Genomic DNA, 20664 nt, shown 5'->3' on the forward strand with positions numbered 1-20664 from the left:
ATGTAGGCATGTGACAAAGCTGCCAGTAACTTCCCGTGGGTCAATGATTCTTACGGGGATTTTCCTTGGTTCTTCTTCTACCAACTATGCTGGATCCCATGTATAACATATCCTGTGCTCAGAAATGACGTTAAACACAAAAAAACAGGAACACATTAGCGGAAACAAATTTTAAGACAACAATAACTGTCATAGTAGTAGACAAAATCATTGTATGTACTGTTTTCGAAGAAATATCATGCATACTTACGATATACATCAAAATTATACAAATTGTTCATTTTCTATCTTTAGACGGGTGTTAAGAAAACAAAAATAAAATGATTGACAATACCAAAAATTATTTTTCAATGGGTATACCGAACACAAACATTCATTCAATGGGTATACCCGACACAACCATACTTTCCAATGGGTATATCTGATACAACCGAACTTTCAGTGGATATACCGACCACAACCATACTTTAAATGGGTATACCGACAACAACCATACTTTAAGTGGGTATGCCGAACACATCTAAACTTTCAATGGGTATACCGAACGCAACCATACTTTCAGTGCGTATACCGACCACAACCATACTTTAAGTGGGTATGCCGAACACAACCATAATTTCAATGGGTATACCGAACACAACCATACTTTCAATGGGTAAACCGACCACAACCAAACTTTCAATGGGTATACCGAACACAACCATACTTTCAATGGGTATACCGAATACAACCATACTTTCAATGGGTATACCGACCACAACCATACTTTTAATAGGTATGCCGAATGCAACCATACTTTAAGTGGGTATACCGAACACAACCATACTCTCAATGGGTATACGGACCACAACCATGCTTTCAATGGGTATACCGAACACAACCATACTTTAAGTGGGTATACCGAACACAACCATATTTTCAATGGGTATACCGACAACATCCATACTTTAAGTGGGTATGCCGAACACATCTAAACTTTCAATGGGTATACCGAACGCAACCATACTTTCAGTGGGTATACCGACCACAACCATACTTTAAGTGGGTATGCCGAACACAACCATAATTTCAATGGGTATACCGAACACAACCATACTTTCAATGGGTAAACCGACCACAACCAAACTTTCAATGGGTATACCGAACACAACCATACTTTCAATGGGTATACCGAATACAACCATACTTTCAATGGGTATACCGACCACAACCATACTTTTAATAGGTATGCCGAATGCAACCATACTTTAAGTGGGTATACCGAACACAACCATACTCTCAATGGGTATACGGACCACAACCATGCTTCAATGGGTATACCGAACACAACCATACTTTAAGTGGGTATACCGAACACAACCATATTTTCAATGGGTATACCGAACACAACCATCCTTTCAATGGGTATACCGAACACAACCATACTTTCAATGGGTATACCGAACGCAACCATACTTTCAATGGGTATACCGAACACAACCATACTTTCAATGGGTCTACCGATCACAACCATACTTTCAATGGGTATACCGAATACAACCAAACTTTCAATGGGTATACCAACCACAACTATACTTTCAATGGGTATACCGAACACAACCAGACTTTCAGTGGGTATATCGACCACAACCATACTTCTAATGGGTATACAGAACACGGCCATACTTTCAATGGGTATACCGAACACAACTATACTTTTAGTGGGTATACCAAACACAACCATACTTTCAATGGCCATACAGAACACAGCCATATTTTCAATGGGCATACAGAACACAACCATATTTCAATGTGGAAACTATGATACCCGTTCATGTCTGGTGGAGCTTTACAGTTTCGCGCTTTTCGAAGGAAATTATTTCCTATGTTTTCTTCGCTGGCTATCCTGGCTTTTTAAAAACATACCCTTAATACCTCAGGTTTTGTTAAAAGAACGTTTAATTCCTGTTATTTTAGTGCATGACTGATGGGATTAATTTGGGTTATTTAGTATACAGCTTGACTTTGACCTTCAGATATGCACCTAGCTCTGCTTGTTCATTGTCATTTGACCTGTTCCGGGGGCCTAAGTGGTGAGAGCGTCGCGAGTTCCAACGCCGGCTGAGACATAACAAAGACATAAAAATGGTACTAACAGATGCCTCGCTTGGCGCTCAGCATTAAGAGGTTAGTGTTAGGACTCGTCGGCCTGGTGTCAGGATAATATCACTGGGTGGAAAATGATGCCACATGTCTGCGTTATGATGCCCCAATGCAAGACATGAAATTATTGTAGAGGTATGCCAACATTGTCTCATTTGTGCATGTTTCAAATTCCATGAACTTCACTTTACACCTTCACGGTGTCACAATGACGTAGAATATGTACATCGCCACCTTACGGATATGCATGTCATATGACTCTCTGTTACAGTACTGCATTTACTTAAAGAAGACAGATCATATAGCATCCATTACATTGTATCATGACGTCTGCCACAAGCGGTGTGTGTACAGCCCAATGTATAGATAAAATGTAACTCGAGTTTTAATATCTTGTTCAGTCTTTGTGTCGCATGCTAAATTATAATACAAGCGCTCAATTTTCTCTCGTTGCTATTATCTACTGGGCGTAAAATGTAAGATGTAAAATGTAGAATTTAAAATATAAGATCAAATTGTCTTTTTTAGGGCTTACGAATATTCTTTCCGCTATACAATAGTACCCGAATATTCTATTGCCAGTTATTTAAGTAAATAATGTAGAAGTTTAGACTTGCAAGTATTATGTTCAATATAGGACATTTTGATATACCACACCTATCCAACTACGAAAGCCTGTTCGCATTACCCATAGCCAAGAACTATCAATGAGGAGTAGAATACATTAACATTCGACCACCGCGACTAAATTCTGCGAGACAACAATATGCCTCGGACGTATGTAGTTTATTGAAAATTCACATTCTGTTCACCATAAATTTCCTCCCAAAAAGGAAACTGCGATCTGTTCGGTTTCTATGTTAATATGTTTTCCAGTGAAATTGACAAAGGATTGCGAATTTAATAGTTTGATGCATTCGCAACTTCTCGGACAATCCTTGTTTCGCAAATACCCGAGGTGATCCCAATGCCTTCTGGCGGCATACATTCGAGGTATGAATCGTAGGATTTGACCTCGAAGTTGAGAATGCTTTATTTTGGTGTATGATGTAAATAAAAAATAAGTACTGTGCGTGACTCAGTTGTTGTCCAATGGCCGCAATTTCCTACACAATACGGATGCATAATAAAGGTTAACTTTTCTAACACTCCTGAACCAAAAATTAGAGCGAACGTCAAAATAGCGCATTGTGAATACAAATACAACTTTAAAATAACAAATCACCATTGAAATTTTTCTCACCAAAAGATAAAGGAAAAAAAAACGTTTAAACACATATAAACGTTCAAAAGCAGAGGAGGTGGTGACAATAGACACATACCAACCTTTGTGCTGAAGACAGCTTGCGACATAATACAAATATTAACATGTTCACATGTTTTAAAAGACGTCCTCCATTATCAACATTAAAAGAAGAATATAATAATAAAGTCATCGATTAAGGCCTGATCTAAAATCAATATTCTTTTAATAAATACCATCTACAAGAAAAAATTACAACAAAAAATTAATCACTGATTAAGTAGCTCTCATCAATACAGAGTTCATAGTGTCTAATGTCATGCGGAAACTAAACGGCAACTAAAGTAACCTTGACAACTCAACGATGGGTCATTTTATAACTAAAGTTTCGTTTTGCAACGTTTTTATATCTTTACAGTTTGTTAACTTGTTATCAGTACCAGTATTGTGTGGATGCGCTGGTCAATAAAATATGTACATACATACCGTGGCGTATTGAACGAGACGTGTGTAACCTTGTTAAGTATTTGGCTGCAATATATAGGTAAAATGTTTTTTTTTTAACCCTGACGTCTAGGATGAACAGCGGTTATATGCAGATACCGTTACGTCACATTATATAGATTTCGCTGAGTCGACAATTACGATTATCCGATGAAACAATGGGAATGATTTATTGCAGGTAATTCAAACCCATATATCGTTATTCGGCTATCACATCAACTTGATAATTTAACTGAAACGTTTCAAATCTTATTAATGATCACATGTCACGTGTTCAGGCTCTAATAAACAGTAACAAAGAAAGAGTGAAAACAACGAGCTTTGAAAAATTTAACAAATAATTTATTTCCCTGGAAAAACAATATAAAAATAAAAACATAAGAGCTTCCGGTTTAAAAAAATCAAATCCAGAAATAATCCAAGAATAATCCACGAATTAAATTTTTAAAAGTCCTAGTAATGAAATATTCTAATGAAATCTGAGTTCGAGTCCCGACGAAAACTCCAAAATGGAAGGCAATGACGTATGCTGTAGCTAGTATTGTGCTGTTGTGTCTACAGTTCTTTGTTGTTCCACAGACAATATTCCGGTGTTTGAATTTCCGAATAAAATTTCAAGAAATGTCTTTGTCCATGTATTCTGTATGAGCACTCAATTATTTCCAGGAAAAAGAATTTATCTTTTAGAATCCAAATACTTTGAAGAAAATTTAAATATAACTCAGCTGATCACAACAGAATAAACAAAACACCTTACGTCCCAGTGTTTAGAAGCCCGAATGACTAATTTCTCTATAGAAAAAGGTTACACAATAACTTAAGACGCAAAACAGATTCCCGGATGAGGGTCAACCCTCCAGAATTTCGAGAACAGCGTAGAAGTATTTACGTCTAAGGGCACGTAGTCCCAGTCAGCTTCGATTTCACTATTATCTTTCACACATCAAGAATGAATTAAAAAAGAAGTTATTTACTTGATTCTCAATCAAGGTCAGGAACTAGGTCAGCAAAAAGAAACAAAGTTCTATTTTTAGGTGCTTTCGACTAAACAGTCAGGTCAAACTAATTTCTGGAAAGAATCAAATTCCAGTAAACAAAATTACATTTCTTAACATGTAAGGAAATAAATATAAAAAGATTTTAAAATTTACAAACAATTAAATTAAATCAAATATAAATTAAATCGAAGATGCATAACAATGAGTAGATAGTGTGTTACTATGTTAAAATTGGAAAGCGCAGTATCATAGTCCGGTACCAACTCGACTGTGTCTAGTTATGCAGTTATTCATTCCAAAAACGGCTATTCAGTCTTGACAATCGTGTGATCCACTGCATCAGTTGGTGCAGCGTTGGAATCTTAATAAAACACCCCCTATACGCCATCTCGGCTGCCTCGATGACTTCCTCTAAATTAGAACTTAGCTCCCATCTGCTCAACATGATATATTCAGAAATGTGTTAATTTAAAAGGGACACGAAACTCAACCATTAGAACAATTTTACTTTTAGTTACCAAAATGTAAACAAGAGAAGAGGTAGCAAACTTAGAACGAAAATGAAAAAACTTTGAAAAGCCCCTGTATTCGACAAAAATGAGAAACATGTTAAATCAAAATATTGGTGTTGAAAGTTCCGTTTTTTGTGTCGACTTTTTATATTTTATCTGTTGAATTACAATTCAAATATTATCGGCCTTTGCTGTAGTAACATACGTATTACACTCCGCCTGAGGCGAATCACTAAGGTCAGTTTATCTGGTGAATTTTCATCCAGTAATGACCAATTACAGAAAAATGAGAATAATTTTGCACTGAAGATACAAATAAAAACAAACGAATGATTTTTGTAGAAAGCATACATGTGAGATTTTGACTGCATTAATCAGGTTAATTCCTGATGCAACTGGTGGTTTTCATACTGAACCAACACTGCAACTAACCCCTAAATTTTACATTCATTTTTGACAAGAAATAACTATTTTGAATATTTTCCTGTGACAAGGCAGCTAAAAGAATCAGCATGTGCCTTATGCATGAATAAAGTTCACTAGTACTATAACAAATCAGCATATTTTTCATCACCCCTCAACCATCTAGACTTTTAGATATTTACCTCTGTAGCAGACACACGTAAATACGTAAGCCAAGTCGGCAGCTCATTCGCAGCCCAAGTTATGCATTTGATCTATAATGCTCATCTAATTGTGACAGGCAGTTACCAACAAGCCAACCTATTTCCAAGCCTAACTCAAAGTAAATCTAAACCACATTATAAATTTAGCTGTTGTGTGAATTTATAAATGCTAGGCTTGTGATAATTAGGTTCATGCTTTCTACCTTAAAAATGCCCCCCCCCCCCCCGCGGGAAAAATACGAAACTGTCCAGTGAGACCTAAAACACATCAAATGGCTGCGTACACCTGTAACTACTTCCGGGGTTATTTTCCGACCTAACGGAAATGACATAGCGAAGTAATTACTTTTTTAGGGTATTCATAAAAAAAACAGGAAGTATCAGCGCATGGAGCCACGGGCAATAAAGGAGCGTAGCAGATTATCGTCCGTCATTTGCGACGATGTCGCACTTCCCGCTACATTAACGGGCATGAGTGAATGAGACGTCGGTATTTCGAACTTTTCGATATCCTTGTTCAAATAGCAATATTGTAAGATTGGCTATTAACTTTCATGTCAGCCAAGACTGCATTTCAATCCACTTCAGCTCAGTGGTTATTAAACATCGGAATGATAATGAACTTGGTAAGGGTCAATAATTAGAACTCTGAAGTATGTGTGAATCTCTCTCTCTCTCCCCGCCCCCCACCTCTCTCTCTCTCTCGCTTGTACATCTGAACTAGGCAAATCAATACATGTGTTAGGTTGACCTTAGTCATGACAACATACAAGGTCGGTCGAAGTATTGATACCATCCGAAATGTATAACTAAATCGTCACAGAGGCTGTTTATTATCCGTGGTCGTGCAGCGTGTAAAGGACATAAACATATTTTAAATATGGCCGCCGTAGCGGTCACAATGGATGTTCGAGTAGCAACGTTTTCATTTCGTATGAACTAGACATTCTGATGAATGTGTTGGGGAGGCATTGATATCATAGTGATGCTACATTTTCGCGTTATGATTTTATAGTTTAGTATTTCCTTTCCTACTTTTAATGTGTGTGTGGAGGGGAAACCATACAAATTGAAATATAAATATGCTTTTTTATAGAAATGTGTTTTGTCTTTGGACCATCGTTTATAAATCCAGACATCAAGAAAGAGACACATGGATAAAATGAGACTGAAAACGAGGATGATTCTTAGGATATGTAGATAGACGTACACATCTACAGATGGAATGATCATCAAGTAAACAAAATACATGTGATAGTAATAGAAAATTACCAATCGCTTACATGACAACCACAATGCAGTCAAAGATTACACATATCACGTATATAAAACGTTTAGCAGTTACAAGTAACCTATACAAACATCAATTATCATGCAGCATAAAATAAATCCAGACAAAAGTGATATTAACAGCATAAAATAAGTCCAGTCAAAAGCGATACTGGCATCGAAATATTAGCTCCTTTTCTATCTATACTTTTGTTTGCATTTTCTTTATTTTTATAATCTAACTCGTAATCTTTTCACAATTTAAATTTTTTACTTTGAATCTGCAGTATATAGCCTGTATTGTGCTGAAACGCCGTCAAAGGAAACATAGCAAGCATGCAACCAATCTGACTAGCAACCAACCAAGCTCAACAGTTAGGGATATTTTCATAATCTCTGCTCATGAATTACATGCTAACTGTATTGGTTTGAATTTTTTTTTTACCGCAATCACCATACAATGCTAGCTATTCTCTGTTAATGAATTTTGGTATTCAGGATTGCAGGGCAGCCACTATTCTCTGTTAATGAATTCTGGTATTCAGGATTGCAGGACAGCCACTATTCTCTGTTAATTAATTTCGCTATTCAAGATTGCAGGACAGCCACTATTCTCTGTTAATTAATTTCGGTATTCAGGATTGCAGGACAGCCACTATTCTCTGTTAATGAATTTTGGTATTCAGGATTGCAGGACAGCCACTATTCTCTGTTAATTAATTTCGGTATTGAAGATTGCAGGACAGCCACTATTCTCTGTTAATTAATTTCGGTATTCAAGATTGCAGGACAGCCACTATTCTCTGTTAATTAATTTCGGTATTCAAGATTGCAGGACAGCCACTATTCTCTGTTAATTAATTTTGGTATTCAAGATGGCAGGACAGCCACTATTCTCTCCTCACTTCTAAGCTCTCTTACACACAACAGGGGTTGGGTGGGCTTGACATGTAATTCACGTGCTAGTTCAGACACTCATTATCAAAAGACATGGTGGACGCCCAGTTCTGGCACTACTATATTCTCCTACTGTCTCATCTCCTTCTACACAACATTTCAATATTGCTTTCTGTTTTTCCGATTATGTCGACTACAAGCGGTATCGAATTCAGTTCTTAAATTATTCTTTTTAAAGCTTTACATGTCTTTGCAAATGATGAGACCATGCAGTACGACACAAGATGACTGCAAATAGTCTTTATATGCCACACATACACACACATACACACACACACACTTAAAGAAAATCAATAAACACCACCGTGTGTTAATAGCTACGCTCGAATACCAACTGTAAACTCTTTTCTACACGTGGTCTAACTGTCACAATGTATACAACCATGTATACTTGTCATACCCACCTTCACTGACCATTTTACGCTACATTTAATTTACAATTCAAGATCAGTGTCAACCGTAACATCGAACAAAGCCAAAGGAAGTTCTTCTATTCAACGTCTCGTATAACTTATCTGACCATTTCTTATTTTCATATATTTAACAATTTTCTTCTCGTGAACAAGTCTCTGGGCTGATGGAAACACTGATGGAAACATATCTTACAACACTGATGGAAACATATCTTACAACAACCATAGAAATAACAGTTGCAAGAAAAGTCAATATATATCCTATTCAGGAAGAAGTGTAATTTATATGTAGGATATTTAGGTAATTTATAGCCAGTTTCATTATCTTTAAACATGTATTAAAGTAAAGATGCACAGCGATGTGGACTTGTTATGTATATTTAATTTATATTTGGTAGTTACACCATCACACTTCAGGCTGCTGGTACATTAGTACATTCAAGACTACAGGCACATCAACGTCTTCAGCGCTAAATCTTATTTCGAACATCGCTGGAATTTAATTAGAACTTTATTCGCTAGGACTGGTGATAAAGCTTTTTGGACTATTTTTGACTTAATACGCAATAGTGTAAGTTCCTTTAAATTTTCACTTTTGTATTCCAGGTAAATAAATTATTTGTCGAAAAGTTTACAAAACGTTTTGGTTTTCATTCTTCTTTATTACGTAGTTTAAAACCATAGAGTCGTAAAGCACATAGTCGTAATAAATCTCATTTCAAACTCAGGCGAAAGAAAAAAAATAACAAAAAGGTATTTTAGGTCGCGATTGACGTTAATTTAATGGAAAGTAAAGATATGGGGCCCCTTCAGTAATGTCTGGCAAGACAAATCGTAAGCCAAGAAAAGGAAGCTTGTCCCTTCTCAAAAATGAACTGCCAAAATGAACTGATTTCGGGAAAAGCCAAGATGGTGGCACCCACGATTCCAAATATGATTTTTTGTTTGCGAACAATATAAATACTGGTTCTGGAAGGACTTCATTTACCTACAGGAGGCAGATATGAACATTCTTAAGAGTTAAGAAACGCTCAAATTTAAACTTGTGCCGTGGATTCTGTGAGGAATCTGCGTTACGTGCTATCAAACAAGATGCTGGCATTGAGAAGAGGATAAACACGTTGTACCTGCACATTCCACTGACAGAATTTAAAGTAAATACTATACAATTTTCCACTTTTTCGCTTCTTTATATGTTACTAGGTTAACTGCTCGTCCTAGGATTAATTTTTTTTATTACAAACATTGTGATGCCGCTACGAGTTTTTGAACCCGCGACCATGACACACAGAAAGCCAAATGTGGGTATTTACTTATTATTATTATTATTAGTATTATTATTATAATATAATCACCCACCCACTTCACGCAGTATATTGACATTACCAATAGCTATTCAAATCTGCTAAAAATGCTATCATCATTATTCAACAAGAAAAAGTAAAATATGGGCCACAATGACCTGCTATTGAAATGAAAGAGTTGTGCTCATTAAGCTGTATCCGCTCATCAAGTTCTGATTCTAGCAAAATAAAATATTAGTATCATGCACACAACCTACTTGATTATGAACCAAATGCTACAGGTTAATCACAGCCAGTAAAATACGAATCGAAGATCACTGTGACCTTTTTATGTGTAAAGAGATGTATATAATCCTAGTCTGTTCATTTAAGCGTGAACACTACAAAAAAAGCAATAAATTCAAGTCAGTAAGGTGTAAAATATGTTGCCGTAACTTTCTTTGAAGTTGCAGGGCTCGTTAAGATGCATCTTTTCAGAAGGTTTCATGATTCCAGGCACAGCATTTGTATACCCGAGTCAAAGAAAAAGGGAGAAGAAGAAAAAAAATGGGCTAAACTAACAAAAAAAAAAAAACGTAACATAATCCAGTAACATATGAAATGTATGTCACAGTTACCGTCTTTTGCTGTACGGGTGTGGTACTAATACAAATGCATATACATTTATCTGACGCTGGCATTAACAGTGCTTGAGACTGACCAAGTCTGCGGACTGAAATATGAGCCAAAGTGTCCTATATTTGGGATATCTGTGTAGTCCTCATCAATGTCCATCTAGACACCGAATTACATGATTGTAGGTAGTATAACGGTACGTACACAAGGTGCCAAAAATCCATCAAGACATGAACTAAATGTAAAAACGTACCCCAAATCAGTATAATAGCGAATTATATGTCTCCGTGACCTTCTTTGGTTGGAAGGATGTGGTAAAATGCGTAACCTCAGTCAGTTAAATGTGAAATTAAACATAAGAAACCTACTTTTGTAAGGGTGTGATACTAACAGAGATGTATAAAGTCCTCAAGTCTGATGTTTTTATAATGAACAAAGCTTGTTGAATTGACTTCAAAGGTTTTTAAAAAATTCAGTGAAACACGCGACATATGGGTCACCGTCACATATTTGTGATAAAGTTGTACTACTAGTCAAGATGCATTGCAGATAAAACACTATTTATCCACAGTTGAATAACTAGTGTGCTAAAATGACAAATACCCTATTCACATGATTACAGATAAAACACTATTTATCCACTGTTGAATAACAAGTGTGCTAAAAATGACAAATACCCTATTCACACGATTACAGATAAAACACTATTTATCCACTGCTGAATAACAAGTGTGCTAAAAATGACAAATACCCTATTCACAGTTAAAACTTCGGCCGTGTGAATAACGCGCAAGTAAAATGTGCCGTACTTAATTAATAGAGTATGCAACTGGTCCGTGAGACTTCAAATGAGCAGATCAGGAACTACTTTGTAGCTAAATTATAACTGATATAGTACCCAGATTACAGTATTGTAATTATAAACAGAAACACATAAATAATCAACTGCACTTTAATTTTTTGTTTCTAAAATTTCACCAGAAAATGAGCCAAAAATATTGTAAAAGTAATCTGAAACAACCCATATAAATGCACACGATAGCAAACGCCATAATGGTTACTTGGTGTCAGGGTAGGTAACCTCAACCGCACTTGTTCAGGGGGGTTGATTCAAAGAGAAATATGATCATTTTAAACTTGCAGATTGCTGCTAAATTATGAAATCTAAAAGAATTAAATTAAATTGCGTGTTCTAGTGGAACTGATTTAACTATAGAATACCTATTTATCATGCGCTGAGAAATGGCGTTACGGTCTATTGGTAATGTTACGGCTATTGGTAGTATTAAGGGCTATTGGTAATGTCAAGGGCTATTGGAAATGTTAAGGGCTATTGGTAATGTTAAGGGCTATTAGAAATGTTAAGGCTATTACATGGTACTATTAAGGATTACTGGTAATGTTAAGGGCTATTGGTAATGTTATGGCTATTGGTAGTATTAAGAGCTATTGGTAATGTTAAGGGCTATTGTAATGTAACACTAGTGGATGAAGGACAGTACTATGCTTGTGAAGAAATTACTACAAATTATAGCAAATAGTGATGTCCCATTTCTTTCTGTTAAGTATCGTACACCATTTAGCAGTGTGAAAGAATAATTTATATTAAAACAATTCTAACGCTTTTGTTGTTCACAGACTTTCATGCAGTGTACGGCAATATGGTGTCTGAAGATAGTGACTATGAAATGCCAGTGACACTTCTAATAATCCATGTAATGGCAAGAAGTGGATTTCGAATAAAACTTTGAGAAACTGAATATCAGATGATATTTTCTGCACATACTCTTTGCAAATAAAATGGATTTTAGTCAGTCTTGAATGACTTGACAGTACTTCCTAAAAAAAATACGAAGGCTTGTACTGGCCATAAGCAGCATTTTATGATAAAGACAATAACACAATTATCCACGTATTTTTGATAACAACAACAACAACAACAACAGCAACAGTAATAATAATAATCCCAAAATGAACAGTTAAAATATCCATATCCTTTGCCCATGTGTCACTTTGTACATGCTGACCTGGTAATTCAGTTTTCTAAACTTTGTTAATTACTGAAGTTTTTAGTTTAAATCTGTAACCACTTTCTTTATATCTAATTAAAAAATTGAAGGCAAAATGCACGAAATATAATACTTTGGTCTAGAAATTTTCCCCTTTATGTAGACCACCTGTCTTGTTTAGCTGCCTCCTTCTATCCTGGTTTCTGTAGCATCAATATCTTTACAAATGGCTAAACTATACAAGGATAACAATTATCTTATCAATTTTCAAATATAAACACAAAACAACATAAGTAAAAAGTTATCACAAACACAGAAAAATGTATCTAAATCACCACTAAAATGTATCTAAATCACCACTAACATGTGCATAACTAAATACAAATAGTGTCAACTCTTTTCCTGTACGTGGCCTTCGACACACCGTAGAATCCAATGTAAAAAAAATCCAACACAACATGGATATATACATGATACCTGTCATATTCATCGTCATTAATCACGTTGCGCCATACTTCGTTAACAGTCACATTAGTTACGATCGTGACATCCACCAGAACTCTTGTTTAAAAGTCACGATTAGTTACGATCGTGACATCCACCAGAACTCTTGTTTAAAAGTCACGATTAGTTACGATCGTGACATCCACCAGAACTCTTGTTTAAAAGTCACGATTAGTTACGATCGTGACATCCACCAGAACTCTTGTTTAAAAGTCACGATTAGTTACGATCGTGACATCCACCATAATAGTTACGATCGTGACATCCACCAGAACTCTTGTTTAACAGTTACGATTAGTTACGATCGTGACATCCACCAGAACTCTTGTTTAACAGTCACGATTAGTTACGATCGTGACATCCACCAGAACTCTTGTTTAACAGTCACGATTAGTTACGATCGTGACATCCACCATAATAGTTACGATCGTGACATCCACCAGAACTCTTGTTTAACAGTTACGATTAGTTACGATCGTGACATCCACCAGAACTCTTGTTTAACAGTTACGATTAGTTACGATCGTGACATCCACCATAACTCTTGTTTAACAGTCACGATTAGTTACGATCGTGACATCCACCATAACTCTTGTTTAAAAGTCATGATTAGTTACGATCGTGACATCCACAAGAACTCTTGTTTAAAAGTCACGATTAGTTACGATCATGACATCCACCAGAACTCTGTTAAGAGCCATCTTGTAAAGAATGCAACTGCTCACATATCGTACCTGATCAATTTGTAATTTTGTTAGAAATTTGTATGTTTATTAATTTGATTCAAACTCTTGCTTTGCGGTAAGTGCCTTCTCACACTAGCGGAAATGTTTACTACAAATAATTCTTCTTTTTGCAATTAAATTCATTATACATTTAATTTATGTATACATATAATATTTCTTTAATTAAGTAGCTAACAGCAAGTACTTTCACTATTTGTAGACGGGTATGAAGATCGAAAGACTGATGATACACTAAGATATAGAGTTTGGCGGATTAATACATAGACCATGTACATGAGGTAATAGTTTGAAATGAAGAGCAGTAAACTGTGAACATGTATATGTCAGCAAAATTCTGTAATTCTCTTCGCTATTATTAGTATCAACCATAACTGTACATACAATCGGGACAGTATGATAGAAATCGGGTTACAGGTATGCCTGTAATATGAGTGTCAGTCAGTGGATCGGGTTGACTTGAAGACGGTCAATATGGCAGCCCCATTACCTGGTATTCTACACAAGACACAATGTATACGAAAAATGTAACACTCGTTGCATCTTGATTAGTCCTCATGCAACAAGATAATTACAATGCAATACCAACAAGATACTTACAATGCAATACCTCAATACTATCTATATGTCGTGATTTATAAAGTACGATATTAAATTTCCTATATTAACTCATATAAAATTATTTTCCGTACAACAGTTTGCTTCCGAATATTCCGATGACAGGTTCTTAAGTCAATGACAAATAACTTTAAACTCATTACGTACTATATGTGATATTTTACTATACAACCTCCACCCCACTCTCTGGGCCAAATGGTATTACCAATAGCCCTTAAACCCAAAATCATTTGCCCTAAATCCCCAAACCAGTAGCACTTAAACCAAAAACAATAACAACAATCAGTTATAATATATTACAATGATTAGTGTTTTGCCGTGCTCATGGCAAGACGTGAAGACACGTGACAAATACATCCGGGACATGTGCATAGTTTATGTAAACAAAATTAAGATTTCAAAAATACTTGTCACTATCACAAGTGGCCAAGCCCATTTCTGTTGCGATTATGGGCATAGAACTAATGCATTCCAACTAATAATTGCTTTGAACCAGGGCCGTAGAGAGAGAGAGAGAGAGAGAGAGAGAGAGAGATCACGGGCCCTAGGGTAATAACCACCCGAGCCTCTCCAGGTTCTTGTTCAAAAAAACTTTTTCTTTTATAAAATTAAAGTGATGTTCGACCCAGGCCCCTTCACTGGCCCGGGCCCTAGGATATATGCACCGCCCATCCCCACCCCCGTCGGTCCTGCTTTGAACCCCTCCTTCTTTCTAATGATATTTGCATCTCGCTTTCAAATCTGAGAAACGAACACCGGTTGAGTACGACGAGTTGAAGCGAAGTAGGTAATGTTGACAAATCAGTATGTTCTATTCCTTTAACAATGCGAAGTGACGTCATTGTCGATGCATAGAGCAGTCACTATCAATACGCTCGTGTAATCGCGTTAAGCCGGAAGAATTGGGGGGGGGGGCAGGTGTAGAGTGTTCAAATTCGCTTACCTTTACAGTTCACTCGCACATCTCACATCTTATCAGTCTGCGTTCAATTCGAGTTGATATGCCTGGCTAAGCGTTTTGGTCTAGTCTGAGAGTCTCTGACTCGTAACCGGAAAGGCGCGAGATTCAAGCCCGCCCATTCCACATCGTGCTGGCGGCCGTGTGGACAATACTTTTTATTCGTCTGAAAACAAGCTTCCAAGCTTCCAAGTGCGGACGTGCTGTCAAACATGAATCGATTTATCGACTATAATTATCGCTGCCTTTTCCACTTTTTATTAGGTTTCATCTATCCTTGAAAGTTAAGGACAATATGCAGCATGTTAAATACACTGTTAAGGTTTCTATAATTGTGATCCTATTTCTTACCTATGTGAGTCACGCACTGTGACATCTGTTCCTAAAATTAGCCACCATTTCGCGTTCGGACTAGGCTAACCTGCATAATGGCGATTATACCGTGATATTGGTCTGTTGAAAACCATATACCAGGCGCTATATTTGTTCGTGTAAATGTAAATGAGCATACCAATGATTAGTTACAGCGATGGTTAGAATGTCCAGGCTTTGTAATTCTTAAAATTACATTTGATGTATCTTTCTGGAGAAAGTATAATACACAAATTGAGTGAATTTTGCGTCTAGTATGTATTCCCTGAAATATTTTTCTATCAAAATTCCAAGGGACAAAATGTAGTTCTATGCCTTTTGGTGCTATTCACAATCACTTTTGCATATTGATAAATTGATAGTTTTTTTCTTGGTTTCTATTTTTCTTCACATTGATTAAATCAATATCACACACACTTACGATTTAAACATGAAATATATTTTTAATGAAGAAAGTAGAGCACTAGCACAGTGGCGGCACTAGGGTTGGTGTCACCAAGTGCGGTAACTCATGGTGTCACTCCCCATGGACCTCCCTCCTGCACAAAAATTAAAAAATGTTATACACAGTCATGTTCGGTAACTCATGGTGTCACCCCATGAACCTCCTAAATGCACAAAATTAAAATTTTTATAGACAGTCATTTTGGTGTCGCAACCTCTAATGGTGTCACCCGGTGCTGTCCTCACCCCCTGCCCCCCCCCCCCAGCCCCACCCAGTGACTCCACTGCACTAGCAACACTTGGTTAGCTACGTCATTCACATGAACGCTAAGTCAGTCACGTACCGGCGCATGGAAATTTCTGTGGAATAGAAACTAAGCCAAACGACGAACCAACAATAGGTAATTAAAATATTTTAATATATTTACAGTTGATCTAAGTCATTATACTGCTTTAATGACAGCACTACTCATCATCTCTTTCTCTCTCACTCTCTCTCTCTCTCTCTCTCTCTCTCTCTCAAAAAAAAGACGCTAGTAAAGTGCGTGAAACTCGGTTGTTACCGTGTTTGCGATTCATACAATAAATCCAAATGAAAGACATTTATCTTCTTTCACACTCGTTACTGATACAAAGTTTTGTCTGGTTACGAACAAACCAACGTGACAATTCTGTACTATGTTATGCCTTGTCTGTACTATGTTATGTCTAGTCTGTACTATGTTATGTCTAATCTGTACTATGTTATGTTTAGTCTGTACTATGTTATGTCTAATCTGTACTATGTTATGTCTTGTCTGTACTTTGTTATGTCTAGTCTGTACTATGTTATGTCTAGTCTGTTTCGCTGTGCATCAGTGACACCAGTTTACCTTGAATGTGTGTCATAATAAGCGAGAAAGGTGAATGCGTACGGTGTATAGAAAAATGAGCTACAGGTAAATTAAAATGTGTATTGGCGCATGAGAAGTAGACCTATATCGTTTCTCAATCTGTGTGTATCCTTTGTTTGTGGTTATGATTATGGGCAGTGGCAGATGCTTTATCTGCTCGGGAAATGGACGCACCCGCCCATCCACGAGTCTCCTGCTGCCTTGCAGGTCGGCTCTGGTTAGCCAAAGGCTAAGGGAGTAAACCCTAAAAGAAAATCCGGAGTGGAGACCCTAAGGCAACTGGACGATGAACTACATCCCCTTCTGGCAACTCCTTGGTCTGGAGAGGGATGGGCTCCGCCAGACGACTTTTGCCCAAGACACACTGATAATGCTGGACAAATCCGAGCTTACAATACCGGATCGGTCGTCGCCCGGGTCAACAAGGAACGCGCCTGCCGTTGTCCACCAGGACGGAGGTGACAAGTGTGCTACTGGTACTATGCATACAGTCAGATCGAGAGACAACATTGCCATCGCCACCTGGAACATTAGAACTCTGGCGCAAATAGGAAGACTCCAAGAGTTGACACATGAGCTGGAACACTACACATGGCACATTCTGGGACTCTGTGAAGTTAGATGGAAATCCCTAGGAGAACACCAAACCGAAGATGGGCATATATTATACTACAGTGGAGAGTATGACAAGTCCATAAATGGAATAGGCTTCCTTGTAAACAAAGCCATCAAGGGATCTGTGCTGGAATGCTGCCCCATATCTAGCGGAATCATTTCCATTCGTCTGAAAGCATCTCCCTTTAACATCACAATTATCCACGTCTATGCTCCAACTACCGATCATGATGATGAAGAAATAGAGGAGTTTTACTACAAACTACAGGGTATTCTAAACACGGTCAGTAAGAAAGATATCCTCATTGTCCAAGGAGACTGGAATGACAAAGTTGGAAAAGATGCTCTAAAAGACTGGGAGGTAAATTGTGGACTTTCTTGCAATGAGCTTACCAATGAAAGAGGGAGACGGCTGCTCGAGTTCGCAAGCTACAACAACTTGGTACTAGCCAACACCCTGGGACAACATAAAGCTTCACGATGCTAGACATGGCACTCACCAAATGGAGTCCATCACAACCAGATCGACTACATACTGGTTCAAAACCGTTACCGATGTGGCATCAATAGAGCAAAAACAAAGACATTCCAGGTGCTGATGTTGGGAGTGATCATGACCTCGTGATTATGAACTTCCGAGTGAGGGTGAAGAAAATTAACAAGCCAACGAACATCAGGCTCAAATTCAACCTTGAACAACTGAAGGACCCTAACATCTGCAAGTCATTCCAAGCCACAATTGGAGGAAAATTTGCTCCACTCCTTGTGATGGATGGTGATGTCAATGAGATGACACACACCTTCAACACAGTCATGACAGCAACTGCCAAGGACATCATTGGCCTCCATCGCCCGAAGAAAAAATCTTGGGTTACAGAAGAGATTCTGAAGTTGTGTGATGCCCGAAGAGAACTAAAAATTACCAGACACACAACAGGGGCATTGAAGTACCGAGAAATAAACAAGAATATCAGAAAAAACTTGAGCAAAGCAAAAGAAAATTGGATTGGACAAAAGTGCACAGAAATGGAGAACAGTCTGATAAAGAATAACAGCAAAAAGGCATTCCAAATTGTGAAAGACCTCATCAGACAGAAACAACCAAGAGTCAGTACCATTCAAGACAAAAATGGAAAATGCCTCACAGAAGCGAGTGACATTGCAGAAAGATGGACCGAGTATTGCAAAGAACTCTACAACCATCAGTCCACAGGAGACCCAGAGGTGCTTGAAGTTCCAAACTCCTCAAATGATGATGACTTCCCCATTCTCAAAGAAGAGGTGGAGTCAGCAATAAGAGCACTGAAGAATGGGAAGGCAGCTGGAGTAGACAACATCCCAGCTGACTTATCATGAATGGGGGAGAATCAGTGAAAGAGCTACTAACAAAAATCTGCAATAAGATCTGGCAGACAGGTGAATGGCCAACACAATGGACCCAGTCACTGATTATAACACTTCCCAAAAAAGACAATCTCCAGCTATGCCAAAATTACAGAACTATCAGTTTGATCAGCCATGCTAGTAAGGTAATGCTGAAGATCATCTTGAACAGACTGAAACCACAAGCAGAAGAAATAATCGCTGAAGAACAGGCCGGGTTCCGGAGTGGAAGAAACACAACAGAACAAATATTCAATTTCAGGGTTCTATGTGAAAAGTACTCGCAACACCAACAAGACATATATCATGTGTTCATAGATTTCAAAAAGGCCTTTGACAGAGTGTGTCATGAGGCATTGTGGGCCACAATAAAGAAGTATAACATGGGTCAAAAGCTAACCAATACCATCAAGCAGCTGTACGCCAAGGCTACCAGTGCAGTAATTGCCCAAGGTGCTGTTGGGGACTGGTTCCAGACAACAGTGGGAGTGCGTCAAGGCTGTCTCCTGTCACCCACGCTTTTCAACATCTACTTAGAGCGCATCATGAGCGAAGCCCTGGAAAACCACTGTGGGACAGTCAGCATTGGAGGGCGTAACATCACCAACCTCCGCTTTGCAGACGACATTGATGGGCTGGCAGGCAGTGAAGACGAGCTAGCCACCTTAGTGAAGAACCTGGATGAAACATCTTCCAGATTTGACATGGAGATAAGCGCTTAGAAGACAAAACTGATGACAAATAGTGGCAAGCAAATGTCAGCCAAGATTAAAGTCAGAGGACATGAACTGGAAACAGTGAGCCAGTTCAAATATCTTGGTTCCATAATCACTGAAGAGGGATCAAGAGCAGAAATTTTGTCAAGAGCAGCATAAAACAATGGCAGCTTTGTCAAAGCTAAGACACATCTGGAGAGACAAGAATATCTGTCTGAAACCTAAAATCAGACTATTGCGAGCTCTAGTCATCTCAATCTTTTTGTACTCATGTGAGGCATGGACCCTGACAGCAGAATTACAACGAAGAATCCAGTCACTTGAAATGAGATGCTACAGAACCATCCTTGGCATCTCTTACATGGACCACATCACAAATGAAGAAGTGCGTAACACCATCAGGCGCGAAGTAGGCCAATATGAGGACCTCCTCACCACCATCAAAAAGAGAAAGCTGAAATGGTATGGCCATGTCACTAGACCCAACAGTCTATCCACAACAGTCTTGCAGGGCAGCGTCCAGGGTGGCAGAAGGAGAGGTAGACTGAGAAAAAAGTGGACTGACAACATCACAGAATGGACCAGGAAAAGTTTTGCGGAGACACAGGCATTGGCACATGATCGAGACAAGTGGAGGGAACTGGTCAGATGTTCAGCAGCACAGTGCCTCAACGACCACACTAGGTCATGAGACTGATGATGATGATGATGATGATGATTAATGTGAGCACACCCAGCAATAACTGTATTTACAAAAGTGTATGTGACCGAATGAGTTTGAAAAATTATTGACTGTGACCAGGAGTTACCTGAATTAGGTCCTGAA

At 37.9% G+C, this 20664-nt stretch overlaps 1 protein-coding gene across 6 annotated transcripts in view; it reads right to left on the reverse strand.

Moving 5' to 3' along the window:
* Nucleotides 1-20664, reverse strand: part of LOC149792929 (beta-1,4-galactosyltransferase 4-like) — a 97575-nt gene that overhangs the window by 42085 nt on the left and 34826 nt on the right. For 3 of the 6 annotated variants that reach the window (XM_089966770.1, XM_089966764.1, XM_089966766.1), the window contains exon 1: nucleotides 15401-15765. The exons of 1 other annotated variant lie outside the window; for it this stretch is intronic. The gene's annotated coding sequence lies outside the window, so the exon portion shown is untranslated. Of the gene's footprint in view, nucleotides 1-15400; nucleotides 15767-20664 lie in introns of those variants that run through there. 2 more of the 6 variants (XM_089966771.1, XM_089966773.1) reach the window with 2 other exon arrangements.

Source organism: Sinohyriopsis cumingii, chromosome 8 (assembly GCF_028554795.1).
Source record: "Sinohyriopsis cumingii isolate HCF-2022 chromosome 8, ASM2855479v2, whole genome shotgun sequence".
Lineage (NCBI taxonomy): Eukaryota > Metazoa > Mollusca > Bivalvia > Unionida > Unionidae > Sinohyriopsis > Sinohyriopsis cumingii.